The 13,540-nt window shown below is 44.6% G+C and overlaps 1 protein-coding gene across 1 annotated transcript in view; it reads right to left on the minus strand.

The window, feature by feature from the left end:
- SORBS1 (sorbin and SH3 domain containing 1) overlaps positions 1 to 13,540 on the minus strand; it is a 136,255-nt gene that overhangs the window by 83,065 nt on the left and 39,650 nt on the right. The window contains exon 3 of the mRNA XM_026055855.1: positions 11,851 to 11,956. The gene's annotated coding sequence lies outside the window, so the exon portion shown is untranslated. The remainder of the gene's footprint in view (positions 1 to 11,850; positions 11,957 to 13,540) is intronic.

Below are 13,540 nucleotides of genomic sequence, written 5' to 3' on the forward strand. Positions count from 1 at the left end.
AAAGGGAAATCATCTGAGGAATCTGCAATGACCACACCTAGCCAAGAGGATGCTGGTTTCTGTTTCAGCTGGAAGAAAGTTTATGTATGTACATAGCATATTTCTTGGGGTCAAGCTGTTTTGAGACTACTTGTAAGACCTGTGTGACCAGTGCACTCTGTGTACTGCACTTAACTTTGCGTACACCTCTGGTTGGAGGCCATTTTTGTTTCCGCAGAGCAACTGCTGTACATAAACAGATTCAAATTCCAGAAGCCCTAATTAGGGGCGACAATGGGCCCATTCGGCTGACCACAGCATTGAGGGACAGACAAACACTACTTTGCATTTACTACAGTGAATGACATTCTATAAATACAATAATTTAGATCATCTGAACAACATCCAGCAGCTTCTCCTGAMATGATTTTGTATAGCAAAGACAACAAAAGCTGTCTTCACTGCTGTCACACACTCCTGACCAGTGAAGTAGTAAACAAGTGGAAGTTGCATTAAGTAGAAATTCTAATTAGAAATTGAATAGTGTCTCAGAGTTCAGATCCAATTACAAACATTTCACAAAAATGAGAGTAGAGAGAAGATTCTGATGTATAAAATAGATACTTTATTGCTACAGATTACTGTATGCCATCCCAGACAAACCCTGAGATTCCTAGTTGCGTCAGGCAGAGGAATTGCACAAGTACTGCCAAGCATTCACTGTGGCAACCATCATCACACATTAATTTTTAATGGTGAGCTCTGCTAGCACTAGCTGTTTTGAAGCTCTGTAGAAACACTCACTAAGCTGCTGCTACCATGTTCCAAGGTATGTAGGTGTCATTCCTACTTCACACAAAAATGGAAAACACTGGTCTCTATTCTACGCAGCAGCTGAAATCAGCCGAACTGGCACAGGGTACACGTGTCAGCCTTTTGGGGTGTTATATGATGTTTCCAGAATAAGCAGGAACAGTCTGAGAGTTGTTCCCACTTACACACAACTGCAATGACTTCTGGGGGCCACAGCAAAAGCTAAGTCTAGCCAATGCATAAGGGGAGTCAGGCACACGCCAGGATCTCTTCCAACACACCTTTGACAAGTGTGGGGGTGCGAGTGGAGGCGAGACCGAGTTATTAGCCTTGGCCTTTGCCAACATGGAGACATTGCTATGCTAGAAGAGTTTCTAGGGAACCGATTCATGCACCTGTATATCTGGCACAAAAAGGTCCCAGCAAAATCCAGAAGGCTGGCCACTGTCATGCACCCAAGGCCACACAGCAAACCAGTGTCTGCCAGAGAATTCATGCTGGAGCCCTGGCCCGCTAACCTTGAGCTYGGTTGGTTGGACTGTGCTGCTCTGAAGTCACCTACACACTGGAATTAAGAACACAGTGATTGCTTCTTATCTCAGCACTGAAAATGAGCCAAGAAAACCAATCTGCTGGCTTAAGCAATGGTCTGAGATTCCACGCGTCTCTAGAAATAGCAAAATGCCACATTCCAGAAACCAACCCTCATCTTCGCTTCCCTCTGACTCTTCCAGCCTAAGGTGACCAAATTTACACATTGCTGAGAACTCCACATTCATTCTCCTCACTTTCATTTAAGCAACAGGCCACAGACTCAGCAAATTGCCTTTAACCACTCCTTCCTGTAAAATTAGTCAGGAGAAAGATCCAGTCATTCTGGTAGGGAAACAAGGACCTGCCCATTTCCCTAATTACAACACAAGCCCATGTAAGGGCTATGTAGATACATCCCCTCTTTTCAAGCAGCAATTGCCAACACCTATCCTGATGAAAGGAGCAATCTGAATATTAACCTGTACCACCCCAACAGAACTACCCACTGCACATCAACATGTGCTAATGTCATGTAAAGTCCTGGGAGTTCAATTCATCAGCAGCTCTAGGAGGGCTACCTTTTGACTAATTGGATAAAAGATATTGGTGTCCTTACCTTGATTTAGGCTTTTCAGTTAATGGTGCCATTTTCCCAGTCCCTTGGTTTCACCCCTTAAGAGGCATAAAAGAGTTAAGGAAGCTTTTCTTTGTGTTACACAGTCACCTGGCTTGCTGAGGTGTAACAAGAAATTTGTGGAGGCCTCTCTCTCTGGCACCCTTAAATACTTTGCTCCTCCTACTGCTGTACTTTAATTAGCCAGCTGGCTCTTAGTCACACCATCCTGTCAGTAGGCTTGCTCACCATCAGCCACCCCCACCCACCCTGCCTGTCACTCCCTTGCCACTGTCATCATGCAAGACACTGATGCTTCCTGCAGCTCTGGAGCTGGAAAAAGGAGAGAGAGAAAGTTGGGAGGTGACAGTCCGCAAGAGCAAGGGTATGGGATGCTCTAGAGAAGCAAAATGACAGACTGACCTTGAAAGATAGTTGATTAAAGCACATGGCAAGTGCTTTAAAAAGTTTTTTTTTTTTTTTTTTTTTTTAATAGCCAAGGAGTGTTTGCTTGTTGGGGAGGACAAGATTTGCATTAGCACTGGCCACTGCAGATCCTATTTCAGTGGATAGGAGCTGAGGGGTAAGCTAAAGCTTCTGCACTTGGCAGCTGAGATTTGTAGCACAAACAACATGATACAAAGAGAAGCCGTCCGCTTGTGTGGCTATGAGGATGAGGGGGTATAACACTCCCTGAGCATCATAACAGGCACCAAGGAAGCTTTTAAGCCACAAGCTGTACTGCGGTGTCCCAAGGTTTAGCGTGCCCACCACAGAGCAGCCTTGCTCCCCTTCATTCAGCCCTAGACACGCACTGGAGTAGAAGTTGTGCCAGCTTGCAGGAAGGTGAGAGTATATTCACACCGCCCTAGTCTGGATAGTCTGTTGGAAAGGAGGGTAGCAGCACAGCATCACCCTTTCTTCCACTCTGAGCACTTGCACAATGAATGACTGGGATTAAGACTTACCAAAACCAGAGCTTGGAGTTTGGTTATCCAAGGCCAAGTGATAGTCTAATAGCAGAATTAATTTGAAGGAGAACTCAAGCCTCTTGGTAGTGTCCTTTGTCACCAGATCACAGCTACCAGTGCACCAGGACTGCAGGCTTTTGAGACTGACGCTTTAGTCTCTCCACCTGCAGCCTTCTTCCAAGTTTGATACCTCAACTATGCATGCACATACAGGCATTGATCTGCAGCCAAATTCACTGATTGAAAACGTACTGAAAATCATTACAAGGCGAATGCCTCAGCATTCAATCAAGACCTAGAAAGCAACGTAGATGGAGAGAGCTGCTGACTGCAGAAGGGCACAGAGCAAAGCTCGCTGTGTGGGTCAATGCTTATTCTAACTTCAGACTCTTCTAATAAGATGTTAGCAAAGGAGACAGAACAAATGCCTCCAAATACCTAGGCATGCAAAACCATACTGATGCCTTGTGAAACGTTGACTGAGGTTCTGATTTGCCAACCAAGCCCTTTCTCCTCCTCCCCAGTATAACTTTTAGCAACCCAGTGTTCTCCCACTAAATGGGAACATTTAATCATCAGTCCATATATGCACAGTCCTGACTTGGTAAATTGGCTAAGGGGCCTGAAGAAGTTGGAAAATACTGCTCTATTTTACCTTTTTATTTAAGATGGATCCTGTACCTCAGTGTGAACATGCCACTGGTAGTACCTAATCAAAGTTAACAAGGAGTCCCCAGGCCCAGATTTAGTATGAGATCCCAGAAGCACTAATGCTTTTAATGAGTTTTGGGTTCATTCACCTCAGCAGATATCAGAGAATCAAATGTGAAATTTGATTCTGGAACTAGGTTTAGACTCTAACCTCTCTAAGAGACAGGTGTGTTTGGATTTGCTGAAAGAAGAGGGTTATTTCAGACATATCAACAGTCAGAATAAATGATGATGGAAAACTACGTTTTGAGTGGTCAGACCCTAGTGCCCCCTCTGGGGAAAAAAAAAAAAAAAAAAGGTTCTCAAACAAACCAGAAAAGCCAAGAGAAAACACACAATATTGTCCAAAGTAAACCGTGCAGCTATCAGCAGCTCCAATTACTTGAAACATACTTGTTTATACAACTGTACACACCAGGAGACCCCCCGCCAAAGATATCCTCTTTGATCTCCTTCTCAAGTCTGTTCTGGAGCCTGATTGAATGAGAGTTTTTGTCAGTTGGAAGCCCCTGCTTGCTGTGTACCAGGGGTTTATAAACAAGTCTCTGGCAGTTTGTCTTCAGGTAATAAAAATGAGCATCGTTAAAATGTCAAGAGAGTAGAAACCATACTCTGTAAAAATAACAGCTAGGGAGCTAGTGAGAATGACACCTATGGAGAGGAAAAGTAGTGGGGGATCCAGGGGCTGCTCCAGATCCAAATTCAGTTGGGAAAGTTCAGGTCAAGGAGCAGGTCAGAAACACTTCTGTCTTTAGGATTTGCAGGATCCAGCTCAGATAAGCTTCAAGCAGCTTGGCAGGGAAGCAGAAGTTTGTACTACAGACACCCAGCCGGATAGAAAACTGAAGGACCCTCATGTAATCTGCTGCTTCACATGGGTGAAGGAAGAACTGAGCAGCGAGTTCTGCACAGCCACTTACCATGGTTGCATCTGAAGTCAACCCTCAGTGCAAGATAAAAAGCTTTATGACCTTCTGCTGCTGCTTTACCCATCAATCTGTAGTAATAGTGTAGTTTCTGCTGTAATTGTCCTGGCATTTACATGGCCCCTACTGCTGCACTGGGACATTTCCACGATCACTGCTGTATTTTTTCCCCCCCACAGTACCCATATCTTTGGAAAACGTAGCATCATTATTATAGATGAAGGAAATAGGAAAATGGACAAAACTCTGTGCACAACAAAGGAAGTCTTTGGCATAACAAAGGCAGAGGCCATTTCTAGGATTTTCCAGACCACTGCTCTACCCAGCAGACAAGCCTACCCTCTTGTCTCTGTTTTGCTATCAAAGTCATACACAAATTCTTTCATCCGAGGGATGACTTCCGATGTCCAACCAGTTCAAAGCTAGCCTGGTAAGTTTGCTGCACAATCTATACCACTTTTGTGTTTTGATAAAGTCACACAGCCACCCTATTTCTTTCATACCACCCCAATATGCCATGGGGCTGGGCCTTCCAACCAGAGGACAAACAGGTGCAGTGGAAGCCAGTTTAGAAAAGGAGGTAGTTTTGATAGATCAGGGAGATGCTAATTAAAAATAACGGAGCCTGGTTCCACAGATAGAGGAGGAAGGGAAGCAGACTTACAACATCCTCATGCTTTTTAGTTCAATTACCTCTGAGTTTTGGGGTTTGAATGGCAAAACAAAACTCAGCCAAAATAACATGCTGTTGCTAGAGTTCCACCCAGTACTGTAAATTAGCACAAAATCATTCACCCAGACTCCTCATCCTGCTGGGCTGGAGCTTCTCCTGTGTTACAAAACAGCCACCCAAGCTCCAGTTAGGACAGTTTCACAGCTCGCTCCCTGTTATTGCAGATGAGCCCTAGCTTACCCCAAAGTTCCCAACTTCTGGATCCCCTTAGATGCCTCAGATCTGAGCCTGAACTCTGCAGCTCAGTCCTCCCCAACTCAAAGCTAAGGGAATCAGTGCCACCAGGGAAGGAAATATTGCAGCCAGCAGCCCCTACAACCTGCCAGGCAGCTCAGTGCAAAGGCGCACGGATGCAGGAAGCACTTACAGCACAATCTGCGTGGCACGAAAGGGTTCAGACTGTTACTAGACATGGAGCAAAACTCCTCCTAAAGATGCGTACTGGCCTTTTAAGAGCTCTAGGCAAGAACCCAATCTGACACAAAAACATTCCCCCTCAGCTGCTTCTTCTAAAGAAACCTTCTGCCTCTGTATCTAGCAGGAGCAAGTCTGCAGGGGAGAACAACTTAAGGACTAGCAAGTGGCCTTTGTAACAGCAATGTGCCTATTAATCCAGTGAAAGCACGTAACCTGCTAAAAGTACAGAGGGAGCGGCATGGCCTCAGAGACAAGCAGCTAGGAAATTTTCACAAACAGATGGGAAAAGGAAACACATAATTTGGCTTCCTTCTGAAGGCCAAAGAACCATTCAAGTGTCCCTTCTGGCTGTTTTAGCTAAGGAATATGCTGTAGACGGTTGACCCCTCATCTAAACCAGCTGAAAATACTATCCAGTAGGGTCACAGTTGATCCAGATCTGGGATCTGCGGCATCTTAATGGAGGCTTCTGTGAAAGGCACGGATCCCACTTCTGTCTTCTGCTGGTTCAAGAACTCAGCAGGAGCTGGAAAACACTGCCTTACACTGAGAAAAGCTGGGAATGATCAGCTCTTTGGCAGCCTCTTGAACAGCAGTTTCTCCCAGCTCCCACTGAATTTCTATTGATCCATTTAAACTCTTGTGTAGAAAACAAAGTATAACCTTGTCCAACACCCTTGAACAGTTGTTGACCCTAGTCTAAGSATTTTTATCTAATTAAAGGCCTGATAAACACAACACTACAGGAGAAAAACTTAGGACCATGCTATGCTTACCCAAGTCTCAAGAAAATGAGTGGAAGTTACACTATGCAATCAAGGAAACACCTGCATCTTCACCTGCACATTGACTTCTCCATCCCTTTGCACCTTGCATTACCACTTCTGCTCAGGCAAAACGGAGATTAAAAAAAAAAACAAAAAAACCCTTTCATGCTATGATTTGTGGCATTTATGATAAAGTTGGGTGTGGGACATAAGCATTAGGCTCACAGTGATGACTGGGTTGTATGGGGCAGGAGAACCCAGGCTCTGTTCCCTTGCAGGAAAAGCACAGCAATGACACTTCCTAAAACAAGCTTAGACAACTAAAGGCCTGACTCTCCCATCCTTACTATGGCACTGCTGGCTGGGAAGGTAACACTATGAAGCCCAATCAATATTAAAAACTTCTGCAGTGACATACCAGCTATTTACCAGTGCTCTTAACTGTTATGCTGTAGGGCTTAAATTGACCTTAAGGTACAGTCAGAAGGAAATCATCTCTTACATGACACGCAAGGAAATGGACTTTTGTGAAGTTCTCCCGCTCGTTTTGCAGACTCAAAATATTCAAATATTTGGCATAAGGTCTGGCTCAGGGCCTGAGCTTACTGCTTATACCAACAGCAATGATTTGAGCAGTAGTTCAGGGAAAAACAGGAGAGGCTGGAGTGCAGTAAGAAGGGAACTAGCAAAAGCCGCAAAAAGAAAATTCAGACTGTGCTGTCTGTCCATCCTGATATTTTCCTGCAACGCTTTTTCCTGCACCCTAATTGCTAAAGACAAGTGAACACAGAATCAAGCCACAGCTGATTCCCTGTTCTCTGGGAACAAAACCACGAGCCTCAAAGAGGCAACATGTCTTCCAGAAGACAAGCCTGAGCACTCATGGAAATCGAGCAGTTCTGCCCCCTGTACTTACTGTATATATCATTAACAGAGATGGATCCAGACCAAAACACCAGGCTAAGGAAAAGTTCAGATTTGACTCTAACTTTGTCAGCTGGCTAKAATTATTAACCAGTTACATACGTAGCTATGAAAGTTAATGGGAGAGTAATCAAATCTCACAGTTCACAGCCTGAAGCCATTGTCTTTGGGAATTAATAATGATTTAACACCCCCTTCTCCTTGACTGCTCTCCCTCAAACTCTCTGGCTGCCACATAGAGAGTTTTGAAGGCATCTGTGAAGTTAGATCCGTCCTCTAAGGGCAATGCCAGGGTACAGGTGTATTGAGAAGAAATGTGTGTGAATCTCTTCAAGGAATGAAGAGAGAAGACGATGAAGAGAGAAACCCCCATTCTCTCCCACCACACTAAGTTTCTCGTCAGAGCCGCGAAACAGCAACGGGATGAGTAACTATCAATAATGACTGCTGTTCAGCACACTGCTGGGCTCCGATTTGATTTTTTTGGCTTCTAACCAGATTAAAACAAACATTGGCCATTTAGAGAGGCAGGACTGGCCTATCAGCTTCAGTACCAGGCCTGGTCAAGGCACTCCTGTGTCAGTGTCTCTATCCAGAAAGTCCAGCCCCTTCACTGTGGTAACTTGGAATAAAGTATGTAAACACAAGTGGCCATCAGGCCATGAGCTGCTCCCATGACCCTTTGTGTCAAAAGCCCCTGAGCCCAAAGGACACAGCTCAACAGGCCTCAGGGAAAGTTCACCTCTAGAGGCTTGGGGGCATTGAAATTTGTGTCCTGTACTACCCTGTGTAGAAGAGGCAGGAGCTATGAATCTACAAGCAGATTGAGAAGACATTAAGGAAAACATTCGAAACATACTGTCCCTTCCAGCATCTCTGCCTCATCGACTCTCCATCTGTTCCCAAAAGCTCAACAGAAAAGAAGTGCTGGATATAATAGCATTTGCTTAGCACYAGTAGCTAAATCTACTGAAGCCTAAGGCTGCACATGGCTGAACTTTTCCCGAAATTCTTTGGGYCAGTCTGAACAAGGAGGGAACTGGGAGATAAGAAAGTAACAAAACAGTGTCGGCAATGACCAGTGAGTACCATAACTCCACCTGGAGACAACAGGGAAACCAACCAGGAACGAAAAAGCTACTACTTGTCAAGCAATCATTGGTGCAACAAATTGGAGAATGGACAAAGACCTTAACCCGCAAGAATATAAATACCTAAGGAATTTTCCATTCGGGGTCCCTCGGAGGAGGCACCTAGCTCGAGCTGTAATACTAATAAAATCATCTTATAAAGAATTATTTTGTTTCTTCCGGATAAAGCAGAAACCTAGAGTCAGTCCCCCTGTTAGGGACACTGGATTGGACAGTTTCCCTAACAAAAAGAAAATCCCATCTTCCTGCTATCTATAAACTCACTTTCACTCTGTTGCTGCTCTGGTTTCCGGTGCAGCACTGCACTGTTTAAGTCCCTTTTTATAGCCCATATAGATAAGCAGAGCCAGTGTGACCAGCTGGCTGGAGCCAAAGTGATGTTCTGGGTGACACCTTCCRCCAGGAGCTGTCCTACCCTGTCCCTAGGGGGGATAACAAAAGGCAGGAGGACTCCTCACATCTTACAGCAGCCTGTCTGAATAGCCTTCAGCGTTCACTCAAAGCAGTGAACTGGAGTACTGAATAAGACAGCAGCCACTGACCTGTGGGCCCTAGGGAAACTAGTCCCACCAGTTGAAGCAGCAACTCTCTAGCAACCTCTACATCAGTCCTCTGCATGCGCTAAGGGTAGGAGGGAAGTTCTCCTTCAGGGGAGAAACAAAAGAATCAAATGGAGAGCCTTAGACCCACTTGGTAACATTTTCCATTCCTTGTCCCCCAATACAAGGACAAAACATATAGTCAGGATCTCCCCACCTGTTTTTTCATAGACTTATTTTTGTTTCCTGTTGCCCTGGCTAGATAAAGTATTTTTATGCAGTCCTTCTATTGGGCTAGAGATCTCTCCCCCAGCAGAGACAGCCAGAAGGATCCAGCACCTTCACAAGCTATTAACATCATTTAGATTTTTTTTTTTTCCCTCTCAGTGCCTTTGGTCCAGATTGCCAGGCTTGGAACTGTTTTCTCTCAGCAGAGTGCCAGATGCCTGGATTGGAGGTCTGAAGTGAATATTTGTTCTGCAGCAGCCCTAACTAGATCTTAAAAAAAAAAAACCAACGAACACAAAATAGTATGGCATATGAGCACTCCCCAGCATTCCTATGAACCTCTGGCAAAAGGAAAAGAGTCAGACTACAGTAAAGCAAATTTTTTTCTCACATAGAAAGATAACATAAAAAGTGTCATTTAAAGCTTCCCCTAATCTGGAAGGGGGACTAAGGAGCGAGCCATTCTCTTTCAAACTCCTATATAGGCTACCCAGACCTTAGTACTTGATGCTATGCACACCTCAGTGCAAAGATGTGCCATGCCTTGATGTCACTTGATGGCCAGCAGGACTGAGCTGGTATTGAGGATAAGGGAAGAAGGAGAGGTGGTGTCATCATGTGGTTGTTGCCACAGGCCAGCCACAAATAAAGCGCAGGCAGGAAGCACTGTGATTCCCAGGCACGTCTCTGAGAATCAAGGCTTCTTGGACATGTTCTTTATCCAGATCCGTGCCTGAAAGCACACTGCATCTTTCTGACTGGAGGAAGACTAAGCACTTGGTTGCCTTCACTCCAAATAAAAATGTAGCCAGGGCACAGGATCAAATTCAGACCTGGTGTGAAATGGCTCAGCTCTAGGAATGTCAAAGGAACCGTGCCAGTTCAACAGCAGGGGCAGGTGATTCTGCTTAGGCAGCAGGAGCAGAACGACATAAAATTGGGCATGATACATCCCAAAAGCTTCTCCAGTTTCCTCTTCAACAACCTAGACTTTCTTTCCTTAGAGAGGATTAGTTCATGGAAGACGTAGTGCAGTCAGGCTGAAAACAGCCTCTGCATGTTCAGCATGCAAGTTACTTTGATGCAACCTCCTTTTTTTCCCCCCTTATTGGAAGGGCTCTGCATCACTGAAGGGGAGAGATATAAGCAACCCTTGAATCATTGTATCAGTATGCGTGTGATGTGTGACTAGCACAGAGACCAGCATCAGGTATAGACCGCATTATGTGGAAAAGGAGTCAAGACAACTGTAAAGAGATGAAACTTTAGACCATTAGAGCACCAGGGCAGAGGAAAGGGAAGGGGAGAGACAGGAGAACTATTCCCCTGATACTTTCAGTCTTTTTAAGAAATAAAAAAAGTAGCCCAAAAGATTTGTCTTTGCTGCTTCTTGGATGCCAGAGATTCAGTCTTCTGTGACTGCTGCTTTGACCTTCACCTTCCTGCCCACAAACAAGCTCCATGTCAGAGTCACCCTATAGGGAAAAAGGGTCTCAGGAGATTGACATGTGAGCCTCAGCCTTGATCATGTCTAGGTCTTCTGCTTCAATGAAGAGCTCTCAAAGCCTGCAGCACTTTTGCCTCAGGGAGGTAAAAATATCAAACCTTATCTCAGAACAGTCAAGTCTTTCAACCCAGGACTTAATCTTAGACCAAGTGGTACCAAAGACCTTGTACCATCTCCTCTTAAGGAAAACAAAACAAAACAAAAAACCCCACATCTTCACCAGTATTTGTAGCTGTCCCCTGTCTGCAGCAGCCCTAAATCTAACCCAGCATCCCCTTGAGAATCTGACTTTATCTTATGTCATCAATCCCATCGTTCCCCCCAAATCCTGATCCCAGCCCAGCAGCTCCCATCTGCTCCAAACCTATACCTCATCAAGCGACACATTCTGACACCAGTCCAGACCTAACCTAGTGGTCTCTTCCAGATGACACAATGAATCTAGTACTTCGCTGCTGTAACCCAAATCCAGTGCCTGCTAGCCTCAGACTAAACGTAAAGTTTGCATGCAAGCTCCATTGCTAAACCTGGATTTGTAGCCTATTCAAGGCCAATTGCTAAGCCTTGGTCTTCTCATCCTAAATCCTAACCCTGACTCCAATTCCAACAACTAACAATTACAATGCGACATAGATTGAAATGAAAAATATTTACTGACACCAGCACCAAAGTACACAGAAAAGGACATCACAAATGCAGATAATAAACAAGGAACATATCTGATGGTGGAAAAGGTAAATTTGATCCTTGCTGGGGACTGCTGTGTCTTATCTAATGCATCCACAATTAAGCACAAAATAGCAGTGGGAGCTTGTTCTTTTTTTGAGTGCTAGAGCTTTTGACCAGCTCACCTAAAAGAAAATATATAATACAGTGGTGCTCTCACCAAAATATAGCTTTCTGCTGCACAATGCAGGTAGGCTATTACTAGGAAGAAAAACTCCTTTACTGCAAATGATAGAGATAGATGTGATTTTGGTGCTCCAAGTCAGGATTAGGTCTCCTAATGACATGCTCCTTCCCCTCCCCATACTCACGCTGATCAGCTTGGCTGAACTCTTCAGGCCTAGTTGAAAGGGACAGGATTCTCCACCAGCGATTCCAGCTTCTTCTCACAGGCAACTGTTACATAATAGCACATACCTACAAAAGGCAGAGGGGAGGAAAGTGTGCCATCAGTGCCACTGGTCCCAGTGTTCAACGTGATTATAGAGAGGTTTGTACTGACCACTCTGTAGCAGGTTACTCTGTAGCAGAAATAAAGTTACTTTTAGACAAACCAATTCCTTGTGCTTATTATGCCGGAAGCGCAGTTAGTATAAACAGCAGGCTGACCAGATCCACATCATAGCATCCCCTACATAGGAACTGAAATCTAAGGATGTCTCCAGGGAAGACTGAAACCACATCTGTTTTCCAGCCCCTCTGCCAGAGATTTTCCCCACAAGTAGCAGAGACAGCTGAATAGCACAAATACTCACGCCTCCCCACAACCTACAGTCTGTTTACTGATGTAAATCACTGCTGATTTCAGCTTAATTTAATGTGCTGGTTTGCAAGATGCAGAAGCAGAGATGTGGATAACACATCCTATTCAGCTATCTCTGATGCATAAGTAGGCTTGTCTGAYAGGGAGCCTGGGCTGGGAGCTAGGGGTAATAACAGCCACGAGAGAGAAACCCCCTGCTACCAGGAGTAAGAGCCCTGAGAAAGAAGGGCTCTTACAATGGCTTAGAAGCCATGGGGCAGATAGCAGATATGTACTAAGATGCATACATCAGCTTGTCTTTGGGCACATTTTTTGGTTAGGGGATATAACTAGACAGATAGCCACATGAGTAGAAATTGTAGTAACTTTTTGCATACATTGACAGTTACTACATGTGACTATTTAACTGCATCCCAGCATTAAATCTAAATGGTTAGATTTGACATTGATTTGATAGATGGCTGTGCAGCTTTACCATTTCACTCAGTAATATTAACAGCAGCCTGGCTTCAGCAAGATGTCTTCCCAGTTTGATTTATAAGGTAAGTTTTGGCACCACTCAGCTTTAATCATATCATATATTTGGCTGAACTTGTCAGCTAGTCACTGTAACTCTCTGGTAGTGAGCGGAGAGAAAGCTTCTTCCAGAGGGCAAATCAGCCTCTTCTCTGCACTGTCTTCTGTGCACTTCTCTGTATTGAGTAACTTCAGAAAGAACTTGAGGAGGCTAACCAGTTAAGTTACAGACCAAAAGCTGGAGCACTGAACACACCTTTGTGCATGTTTTATTCAGGCTGAGGGGAATGAAGTCAGGTTTCTTTCAACAAGCAATGTAAGCCCAGACCCTCCAAGGGCCTGGCATGATATTAGCCAGTCAGCCAACAAGCCTTGCCAGTTAGATGTGCTCCTGACAGTACAGGTGGTACATAAACATGACATGGGAAAAAAAGGAAGGAGGTGGTGATGAAGGTAAAGACTCTCAGAGTGTATAGTATTGGGGAGCCTACCTGGGAGCCATCTCAGAGCATGCCCACAGAGCCCCAGTAATAACATGATGTTTAACAAGCCTCAAGACATCCTGAAAGATGAGCCTAGAAGAACCAGGATCATTTTTCCAGTAAAACTAGAATAGTTCTGAGAAAACACAAGTTGAAAGAAGTAAGAGTTTCCTGTCTGGGACAATCTAATCATCTCTCCGTTTCCAATAGGTAAAAAAAGAATAGATGAAAGGACACAAA

Source organism: Apteryx rowi, unplaced genomic scaffold, assembly GCF_003343035.1.
Source record: "Apteryx rowi isolate R43461 unplaced genomic scaffold, aptRow1 scaffold_126, whole genome shotgun sequence".
In the NCBI taxonomy this organism is placed as follows: Eukaryota; Metazoa; Chordata; class Aves; order Apterygiformes; family Apterygidae; genus Apteryx; species Apteryx rowi.